The sequence below is a fragment of the Myiozetetes cayanensis genome, unplaced genomic scaffold, assembly GCF_022539395.1.
Source record: "Myiozetetes cayanensis isolate MyiCay16 unplaced genomic scaffold, myiCay2020 scf5-8, whole genome shotgun sequence".
NCBI classification, from domain to species: domain Eukaryota; kingdom Metazoa; phylum Chordata; class Aves; order Passeriformes; family Tyrannidae; genus Myiozetetes; species Myiozetetes cayanensis.
Window position 1 is genome coordinate 50,122,024 of NW_026087742.1, and position 10,884 is coordinate 50,132,907.

General features: G+C 45.3%; 1 protein-coding gene across 4 annotated transcripts in view; it reads right to left on the reverse strand.

The window, feature by feature from the left end:
• Positions 1–10,476, reverse strand: part of SMAD9 (SMAD family member 9) — a 157,594-nt gene extending 147,118 nt beyond the window's left edge. For all 4 annotated transcript variants that reach the window (XR_007630798.1, XM_050331261.1, XM_050331260.1 and 1 more), the window contains exon 1: positions 10,377–10,476. The gene's annotated coding sequence lies outside the window, so the exon portion shown is untranslated. The remainder of the gene's footprint in view (positions 1–10,376) is intronic.
• Positions 10,477–10,884: the final 408 nt, after the last annotated feature.

The following is a 10,884-nucleotide window of genomic DNA, read 5'->3' on the forward strand; positions in this document are numbered from 1 at the left end:
CCTCAAGCCTAGGAACAGTATAAGGCATGTTTTTACTAATGTTTAACCTACACCTCCCCAGACACAGCTTCGTACCATTCCCTCAGGTTGGGCGCATCTCCCTACCACAGCAACAGCAGGGAAATTGTACCAGTCCTTGTTACATTTCATCCTAAGTTTTCCACAGAAGTCAAAAAGGAAAACTGCATGGACGCTAACAAAGGCAGACTTAAAACAAAACTGCATAAAAAGGCAAAGGGTCCAGTCTCCCTCAAAAGCATATCTGTGCATATGTGTGTAAGCACACATGAATGCAGATTATGTATGCTTTGGAATAAAGATTCAACACGCTGCCTCCACTTGAAGCGCTTGTCTGGGCTGACTGCGCTGTGAGAGGCAGAGGCAGGGCTATCTGTCTCGAAAATGGCTGACATCAGTCTTGGTGTCACTGCAAAAGCTATGTAAGGCCACAGAGGGAGATTCCTCAGAGGGTTGTCTAGACATAAGCTGTGCAGTTCTTGGAGATGAATGCAGCTGGAAAATGGAGTAGTGCGACAATTATAGCTGGAAGTCTGCCGCTCGGCGACTAAATCACAACAGAATTGGAAGGGAGAAAATCATTTCAGTCAATCAGTGAAAAGAGGAATGCTGTGAACATGATCTTGGTTAGTTATTTTTACCTAGCACTGATTTAGTTACTTCTACCTACTATGAAAGAGAGAAGCATGCAAGTTTTCTTAAAGCTGAGTCTTGATATGTTTTCAAATGTGGCCAGATGGCAGCAGCCAGCAAACACCCAGGGCTGGCAAAGAACCTCCTGAGTTACATCAGCACTGCCACTCGCTTATGGGGATCTTCCACATATCAGAAGGGGAAAGGGCTTTAAAACAAACAAACAAACAAATAAATAAATAAATAAACTAACTAACTAACAGAAGTGTGTTCAAATACTTGGGCCTCAAAAGAGCGAGGAACCTCACCAACCTTGCTTTGGGACTCATGCACAACCCGTTTTGGTTTTTTTGCAGGCACAGTAGCTCAGAGCTGGGCAGGAGAGGTTTCATATGTGCACTCACTGCGGAAGAGCAGTGTGGAAGCACATACCTGAGCTGCACAGCCCAGTAACCAGTTCATGGCTTGGGAACGGTGGCCGCATGTTACTCTTGACACATGTAAATCACTTGAAAAGACTCATGTTCCACTTGTGGCACCCACAACATCATTTGGGGTTCCCCGAGGCTTCTTGTTGTGCTTGGGACCTGCCAGACAAGGGTGCTATTATGAACCTATCTGAAACCACGGTCTTTCACACCCAAGAAAATACAGTGAATGAATTATTCATTACAATGTTACCTCCTTCTTCTTACTAACAACCACAGAACCTGATACCCAGCATTTTAATTAAATGGGATGTAAAGAAGGTTGGGTTGTTTTTTTGGTTGTTTTTGTTTGTTTGTTTGGTTGGTTTTGTTTGTTTGTTTTGTGGTTTTTCCTTCCCTTTTTTTTTTGTTTGTTTTTTTTGTTTGTTTGGGTTTTTTTGTTTTTTTGTTTTTTAATTAAGAAACTAAATCTCTTCTTGGTTTGACCCTGGTCTGCTTCAATTGAAAACAGCTGCAATGACAGGAGGTAGAGTGCTTGGGACTTAAATTTATCCATGTTTCACACAGCCCTGGCAACATCGTGTTGTTTATTCCTATAAACTTAAATGAATAATGCAAACTTCTGAAACTGACTTTCTTGATTTTTTTCTGAAATACCTTCTACAATGAACTTTATGTGAAGGCATTAATATCAAACAGAAAACTACACAGCACCTCATGCCTCTCCAACCACTCATCTGTTCTGTGGAGCTTTCACTGGAATTCACTGCCTCCCAAATAAAGTAAGGACAAAATTTGATGCTGGTGCCTAAAAATCTGTGACACCCAAATAACTTCTCTGAACTCTGAATTTTGAGTGTAATTGCTCAAATATTACCTCATCCGCTCCGCATCATTTAGCTTCTCTTGACAGGAATAACACATTCTCCTTTGATATAAAGAGGGAAAGATTCAGGTATATAAGTTGCACACCTGAGGACAGCTACAGGCACTTTCATGGAGCAAACAACTGTGGAAATGTTTAAGATGCATAAATTCTGTCACAAAAGAAAATTAAGTACCAAGGTCACTTTTGGTATGCCCATGATGCCTGACTAGGAAGAAAGGATGTACCAATTCCGGCAGTGGGACCACTCTGGGTGAGCACAATGACAAATGTTTCAACAAAGCTTCATTGGTGTGACATAAGATGGGGAGATCAGAGGGGCATGGACATGGTAACAATTAGCCCACATGCAAAAGGCTGTTGCAGGCAGGATAGGGGCAATCTGTCTTTCACGTCCACCAGAAGAAACAGGGAAGGCATTCGAATAGGATAGATACATGTTAGGGGATAGCTGCTGCTGGAAGTCTGTGAGTGCACATTACACAGCTTGCTTCAAGAATAACTGTGCTGGCCTTGGAGATGAAAAAGGGACTGGAAAATCCCTTGAGACAAGCCCTCATGACCCTACATGCCCTACTATGACCAACCAAAGAGCCTCTCTCTTCAGGTGCAGCACTAGGCTAATGTGGCTATGCTGGCTTTGGCCCCTGGGTTTGCATTCAGCTGCTGAGGGTAAACCCAAACCAGAGGGCTGGATGTTATCACTGATTTTTGCCTTCAAAAATCTCCCACGCTATTTGAAGGTACCCCACAAAATTACCACAACCAATGTCTGTGCAAAAACATTAAACCAGACCAATTTATCACTATGATCTCTCTTTGACTGCACTTCCTTCCTTGATATTAATTCTTAAAGGAAACCAGTGACTGTGATGTTTATAAGGAGTGAACTGCACTGTGTTCCCTGGCTGGGCCACAGTGAAGTTTCTAAGATCCAATCCCACAGGGACACATCCTCTTCTCTGCTTCACACCCTGCTCCCTGCAGGCAGGAGGAAGACTCATCCACCCAGCCCCTGCCTTACCCCTTCCTGTGGCTACCTTGCTAAGCCTCAAACCAGCAGCTCTGAGGAACAGTCCCTCTCCCAGCTGCTTTCCACCATCAGAGCTGAAGGCTAAGGAGCCACATATGCCATGGAGAAGCTCTGAGTACGTATTTGTGGGAGAAGGCAGGAGGCAGTAGGGTGATGGGGAGGCACATCAACCTTCTCTGGGAAGCCAAAATGTTTTCTCATGGCTCTGGTTATCCCCACTTTGTAGCCAGTCAGTCCTACATTCCTCACATACCCACCATTTCCAGAGAAACTGCAGCAAAGCCCATCGGTGTTTCTAAAAATGGAATGGTTAGAAATAGCAAAAAGCAGAATTCCTGCTTTTAAAATAAAAGCTCACTCGTCTCTAATACAAAACATGCAGCCAAGTGCCTCCAGAACAAACACTTCTCAAAGGAAGAAGGGGACTTGAAAAGAATTTCACCTTCAGTGCTGGCCTAAAGTTTATATCCACACTAATCAGATCCCGTAATCCTTGTTATCAATCACTGGCATTCTTGGAATCATTCCCACATACCCATTTTAGGAAAAGGGTTTGCTTAGAGTTAGATGTTAAGAATGTTGTGAATATGTATACATCTAAAGAACAATTACTTCACCGAGGATGTGGCACTCCAGTCTGATGGGAACCTATTCTGGAAGTTTAGTGTCTTAAGCTGTTAGAAGAGAATACGTTTTGGAGCTCTGGTTGTGCATCTATGGTGCACACAGGGAAGAAGGATAAAGCAAATGTTCTCCTCACGTTGCAAGGTAGCACATCCACCTACCTTAGAGGAGACCTGAGGGCCAGCTGGGCGAGCACCATGACAGATACCTTCATTTCCTGGGGGAATGCACAGAACTGGGAGGCTGGCTCCCCTTGGCAGATCTGCAAGGTCTGATCCCAGCAATGAAACCTGGTGCCAGGTTCTCTCCATGCAAGAACTACACCTCGTGTTTCTGAGATCTGCTGCCTAGTTGTGACAGGAATCTAATGCCACAAAGTCAGAAATAACCTGCGGCACTGGGAATTAGCTGTGGAGTCTGTTGTCTCCAGCATCCCATGCTGACAGGGCACCCTGAGCCATGCTTCTGGCTGTAGCCTGGCGAAGACACTCCCTGCCTAACACCCAGGGTCCCAGAGAGACACACATCGGGGAGGTCTGCCTGAAGGGTTACTTAGTTATGGTGTTAACACAGCAGACATCTTTTGCTGGCCATATAGCATTACACAATTTGGCAAGTGAAATACAGATCAATAGATCATATGGATCATCAATAAAAGACTCAAAAGGAAGAACTTCCAGAAGTGCTTCCCCTCTGACTGGCAGCAGGCCTGGAGAGGGAGCAGCAGTACTGCTGGCCACCTCTCCTTTGCAGGTGAGACAGCCTGGCCTGGCCAACTGCGTAAAGGGGGATAGGTTTCACACACAAAAGACTTTCCACATACATCATGTTAGCAGTTTTCCATGGAATTGCATTAGCATTTCACTGTGTTCAAACCATATCACATTCAAATCTGTTTTTCCTAAAAGGCTTTCATTGTGCATCACTGTGGGAAATTGCTAATGCAATAAGATTGACATATAGGTTCTCCTGCATGAACATCCGCAGTAATCTGTGCTAATTGAGCCCTCAGTGGCTTGTGAAACCCTGCAGGGGGGGAGGAAGGGTGGAGCATCCACAGGGCTTACATCTTGGAGAACTGGAACAAATAAGAGTGTGGAGGACAGGTAAGCACTAATATTAGTATGCTTTATCCACATAAAGATTTGATTCAGTGGTAGGATTGCCTTGGATGAGGGACCAATGCTCCCAAGCAACAGCACTGAGGCATTTTCTACGAAAAATATCTGGATACACTTGGACTTTCTATGGAAGTTATTTCACAGGACTAAGAACAAAAGGACCAAGAACTTGTCTATCTAGTTCCCTTCTGTGGGGGGAAAGGAGGAGACAGCTGGCTATTTCCAGTGACTTCAGCTGAAGATGTGGGTGCTCAGACTCTCTAAACCAGAACACTTGCTACTGAGATTAAAGAGGCTTCATATGCCTGTATTTGAGCCTGGGAGTGTAAAACAAGGGCTGGATTCTCTTCAGCATGTAAGACGACATGTCGTGTTAACTACCAGCTTTGGAAAACACCGAGTAAAAGGCACAAATTGGGCCCTGTGTCTTTAAAAGAAACATATCACTCCTCTGTAAATCCACCCCAGGATTGCAAGGAATACCCCCTCTCTCCAGGGCTGTTTTTCCCCTTCTTCTCCCCTCCTAGCACTCAGCTCTGGCCCATGCAGCCCCTACAGCCCAAGGGTCCCAAGGAGGTCGCCACCAAGAAGCCTGAGTTGGTCCTATAGGACCAGCAGGGCAGACTTGAGCCTCACACAGGAATAAATTTTGGTTTCTCTGCTCTAGATGTCTCTGTGAAGGCCTCATGCCCTGTGTGAAGTAATTCAAGGTCTGTTGATGAGAGAGATAAACTAGATACCTCATATATGCTGTAGGGTAAGAAACTGCACATTGGTAGCTGGGCCAGAGTAATTTGACAGAGACAAGTAGGTTTGGATAGACAAGACCAGCAAGTAACCATAAGAGAGTCTTGAAAAGCCACATGAACTGCTTGTGCCTCCAGTCAGTTCTGTGTCTACTGGGTAGCGTGTGGGATCACCTCCTGCCACAAGCCTCTGGGTGAGTGGCTTTCCCTCAGGTGCCTTGGTTTCTGCATCTGTCTTATAAGCACCCTGACAGGGATGGCTTTGTAAAGCACTATGAACTCTCCTGAATAGTGAACACTGCACAGGAATGTTTTAAAAAAAAAAAAAAAAAAAAAGGATTTTTGTTAAGGAAAGGCACAGCAAGAAAACACACAAAAAAAGATTAGGTATTGTTGAAATGTATTGACCTCATCATCAGGGTTATTCATTTTACAAAGGAGTCTTCACTACACGGAGCTTTGCTGTTCGCAGACGTTGCCTTCTGGAAGGAGTCTCTCCATCGCCAGCTCCTGCCTGCTGTTCTGCACAGCACGGCTGCCTGACCAAGCACACCACCAGACCGAACAAACACAGAACCACCGTTATCAAGAAACAGCCAATCTGCCTCCTACTGTAGCCAGGTAATAAGGGTGAAGGGAAGCCTGAAGCAGAACAAACTCTAATGACCCAGGCGCATCTATTAATTTTCTTTCCTCCTCATTTCTCTCTTTTAATGGACGGACACTGAGTTTGAGGCCAGCAGGTCTGGGGAACTCTGGATGTGGGGAACATTTTCAAAGCCTACAAAAAGACCAGGCATATAGATACTCCAGAAAAGGGGATGTTTCAGAAAGAAAAGCAAAAGCTGCAGGATCTTGGCATGGGTCATGCTGACTGGGAGCAGAATGCAGGTGGGAGAAAAGAGCTTGTTGGGAAACTGGAGGTTGCAGTATCAAGCTGGAAGGTTGCCACAGTGTGGACTAATGCTTTGGCAGCTGCAACCAAAAGGAAGGAGGAATGTAAGAAGCAACATGAAGAAAAAGTGTCAAGAGGTATCTGGAAGTATCAAGACCTGTGAGAAACAGAAGAGGCAAAGATGATGCTAAGTTTGGCAGAAGGGAGGAGCACAAGTCCTATGAGGAGAGGCTGAGGGAGCTGGGGTTATTTAGTCTAGAGAAGAGAAGGCTTAGAGGTGACCTCATCACTCTCTTCAACTACCTGAAGGGAAGTTATAGCCAGGTGGGGGTTGGTCTCTTCTCCCAGGCAACCAACAACAGGACAAGGGGACATGGGCTCAAGCTCTGCCAGGGGAAGTTTAGGTTAGATGTTAGGAAGAAATTCTTTACAGAGAGGGTGATCAGGCATTGGAACGGCCTGCCCAGAGAGGTGGTGGATTCACCATCCCTGGAGGTTTTTAAAAAGAGATTGGACATGGCCCTTAGTGCCATGTTATAGTAATTAGAGTTGGATCAGGGGTTGGACTTGATGATCTTGGAGGTCTTTTCCAACCCAATCTATTCTATGAGTCTATGATTCTATGGCAATGCTACTGACAAGGGAAAAGAGTGGAAAGGAAACAAGGTCTAGAGAGAAGGATGTGAGAAAGATAAGGCATTGCTCCGCCCAATCAGAAACACACCTCAATCTTAATATTATCTCAGAAAAACAGAAATCAATTATCAGATTTTCTTCTTCAGTTTTTTCTGGTTTTTGTTTGTTTGGTTGGTTTTGTTGTTGTTTTGGTGGGTTTTTTTGTTTGTTTGGTTTTGTTTGTTTGTTTTACGTAGGGGTGACTGCACAAATTGGGAAATCTCTGCTCTATGTCCCTCTCCACCGTGTCCTTGATGAACCCTTGTCCAGAGGAGCCTAACCTCAAAGAGAACTGCTCAACCTTACATCTGTCTAAGATGTTGCAATAGTTCCTGCAGAAATCTGCAAGTGGTCCTGTAGAACAATCTGTCTAAAAACCACATGTATCCACACAAAATTTGGGCAGATAATGTTTCACCTGCTTTGATTTAAATGCGAACATGTATTAGTCAGGATCTCAGTCTGGGCTCTGATCCCACAATCTATTAGATCCACTCATCTGCAAAAGCACAGAAAGGTTTTTAGCTGTGCTAATAAACACACAGGGCCCAAAACTCTTTAAGTCACCTGTCTGTCTGTAAAATTCCCACAGTATTAACCATTCAAACATTACAGACAAAATATAAGATGGGAAATAATTTGGAATATTTTTTAAAAATTAATTTTATTGTACTCTATTCAGAGTCTAATGCTTCCTTAAAACCAATGTTCTCGAAGACAGTAAGAGGACTGCAGTGATTATTTAGAATTGTCATTGTTATTGCTATCTTTTGGTGTTCATGTATAACAACACTAATGATTCTTTATACATGCCTGTAGCAGGAAATCAGGCAGTCTAAGAGAACAATCTTTCCTAAGTATGTTTTTGCTGTGTTGTTTTCAGTTAAAATATTTATGATGGGTTGTTTTTGTTTTCTTCCCTGTAATTATTATTTGTAAAAGGTATATTGCACAGCAAATGGAATATCTGTACACTTTCACTGTATTTTTTGCAGCAGACAAATTACCTAGAGCACATATATGTTTTTCTTCTGGTTCCCCTTATTCTATAAAGTTTCTTTCAAAAGGGTGCCTAGTACTGCTGATGCTGGAATTACTGTTAGTCACTATCAGCACTGGTGATAAACTCCAGCTAGTGCTTTGCTTAGAGGTCACTCGCAATTAGTAGTCATTGTCCTTTGAATTTAACAATGGAAAAATAAAACTTTATAGCGACAGATTAGCCTGGCCATCAAAATTACAGCACTTTAGCATTCAGGAGAGAAGATTACATGACACATTATCTCCCAGACTGATAACAGCAGATAACTAAGGATTCAAATGTGAGATGCAGAAGGTCTGCAAAAGAATAAAAGGAGAGAAAGGAGGATTAACTGTCCAGATGTTATGTGATACATTATACTGACACTTCTACACTCCTGTTTTAGTGAACTAGGCCTCCTCTTGTACCCACTGAAGGCGAGACAGGGCACTACTACCAGTTTCTGTGAGATTAGCTTTCAAACCCGAGGTGCTACCTAATTCCTCTACACACATCCCCACCTTCTGCAGATATCTGGCACATGTATGCATGACTTTAAGTCTTGGGCAAGCATGTTAATAAAATACTAATACTCAACTTCTTCACAAAGTTGTGCAGTTGACAGCTTTGTGCATATTCATTTCATATTCATACTATCTCCACCTCACATCAATTTACAAATCTTGATATTGATGTGATGCATAAATTGGTAAATCTTCCATTTTGCGTATATCATATGGATATGATAAGGATTCATGATAAAATAGACTTGACCTGTACTCCAGTCATTTTTGCAGAATTACTATGTATCAGTTTATGTGCAAGTTAACCAAGTGAAGAAAAAAAGGTTTCTAATTCCATTACAAACGATAGGCAGGATTGGGAACCAGTGCCAAACTCAGTAAATACATGATATCCTTGATACAACTGACTTTAAATGTATTTTTGGGCATGTTTATTTTAGCTATTAAGTCAAATTAACTCAATATTTAAAAAACCAACAAACAAACCACAAACCTCCCCAGCCTCTGCTTTAAAATCTAACAGGAAGCAAAGATGAACCAGCCAGACACTGGTACTTATCAAATCTGAAAGAAGGGAGTTGTCTGGCTGGATTAAAACGGATGAGGTTTGTTTGAGTGATGACATTTGTCCTACCATTGCGGAGGGGAAGAATTTTGCAGCATTTTCTTCAGCTTATACTACTGAAGATGAGAAGATTAGTCCTACTACACAAATACTTGCACGTAAAGAGAGGCACACTTTCACACCTCGGATATAGAGAGCACTGAAACTTGCATTATCTGCAGTGTCCTTTCCAAACCACTACCAACCTGAATACATTCCCGAGCTGTGCACATCATTTCTCACTTCTGCCAAGGGAGAGCTCATTCCCTGAATAGTTGATCGTTTTGGGCTGAAATTTTTTTCACTAGTTTATAAAATCCAAGTAATTAACAGTGCACACGCTTGTGTGTGTGTGGGTGTGTGCGTGCACGCACGTCCATGTGTGCGTGATTTATTTTCGTTCCCACTAATGCCTCTTTTAAACCAGACCTGGCTAGCATCAAATAAATTTACCCATAAAATCAAAGTTACCACACAATATCCGAATTGTTCCAAATGAGCCGAACTCTGAATTCCCTCCACTTAGAGTTGCCTGGACATGGAGATAAAATTACAATGATTTCTAATTTGCCATATCGAGGGCTATTGTTTTTGGAAATGTTGGGTACTTGCTAACATATAACGTTTGAACCTAAGAGGCAAAAAACCCCCCAGAGAACACAACAACAAAACAGAGTCACCGTTAGTAGGTGGAATAAAAAACCCAAATCCCAGTAATTCTGCTCCGTTTTGCCTGGGAGCAGAAAGTCCAGGAGCGGGATTTCTTGAACAGAAAATAACCTTTGAAAGGAAAAGTATTTCCAAACGTGTCATGCGGGGCTCTGTTGTTCGTTTTCTTTTATTCCCTCTCCTACTTAAACGAAGAGGAAAGAAACCCTGACAGCGGGAAGACTTGTCAGCGTTTAGCCATCCATAAAAATGTTTTTCCCCGCGCTCCTCCTTTCGCTCGCCGCCCTGGCGTCGGTCTGTCTCATCTCGCTGCTCCGCGGCCCCAGCCCCCGCCCGCACAGCGCCCCAGCCCAGCGGGGCCGGGTCCGCCAGCCGGGGGGACACGGCGCGGGGCAGCGCCGCTGCAAAGTTTGGGGCGACGGCGGCGGGACTGTCCTCCGTCCCCCCCTGCCACCCCCTCCGTCCTTCCCGGGACGCGGGCGGGAGCCCCGGCTCTTACCTGCCAGCGGGCACGGGCTGGGGTCTCGGCGCGCCGCGGACGGGAGCGGGGCTGCAGCTGCGCGGCGGCGGCTGCGGAGCCAGGGCGCAGCGGCGGCGGCGGCGGCAGCAGCAGCAGCAGCAGCCCCGGCCGGCGTCAGTCAGGCGGGAGCCGCCAGGCTGTATTAGTGCGCCGGGCTGGACCGCGGCCAGCAGCGCCGCGGCCGCCGGCCCGCCCCTGCACCCCCGCCCTGCGCCCCCGGCCGCGCCGCCCCCGCACACAACTCAGAGCCGCGCACGCACCCGCAAGGGCACATCGGCACACACGCACTTTGGCACACTTGCACGCTCTCTCACACACCGCGCACCGCCCAGCACACGCACCCGCCGCACGCCGCCCCCTCCCCGGGCTCACCCGGCCGCAGACGGCGAGTTCTGCCCCCTCCGGCGCACGGGCACCCCTCTGACAGAGTTCACCGCAAGGCACAGCCATACGCCCCCCCGCCAGGGCGGAACCCGCCCCTCGCACA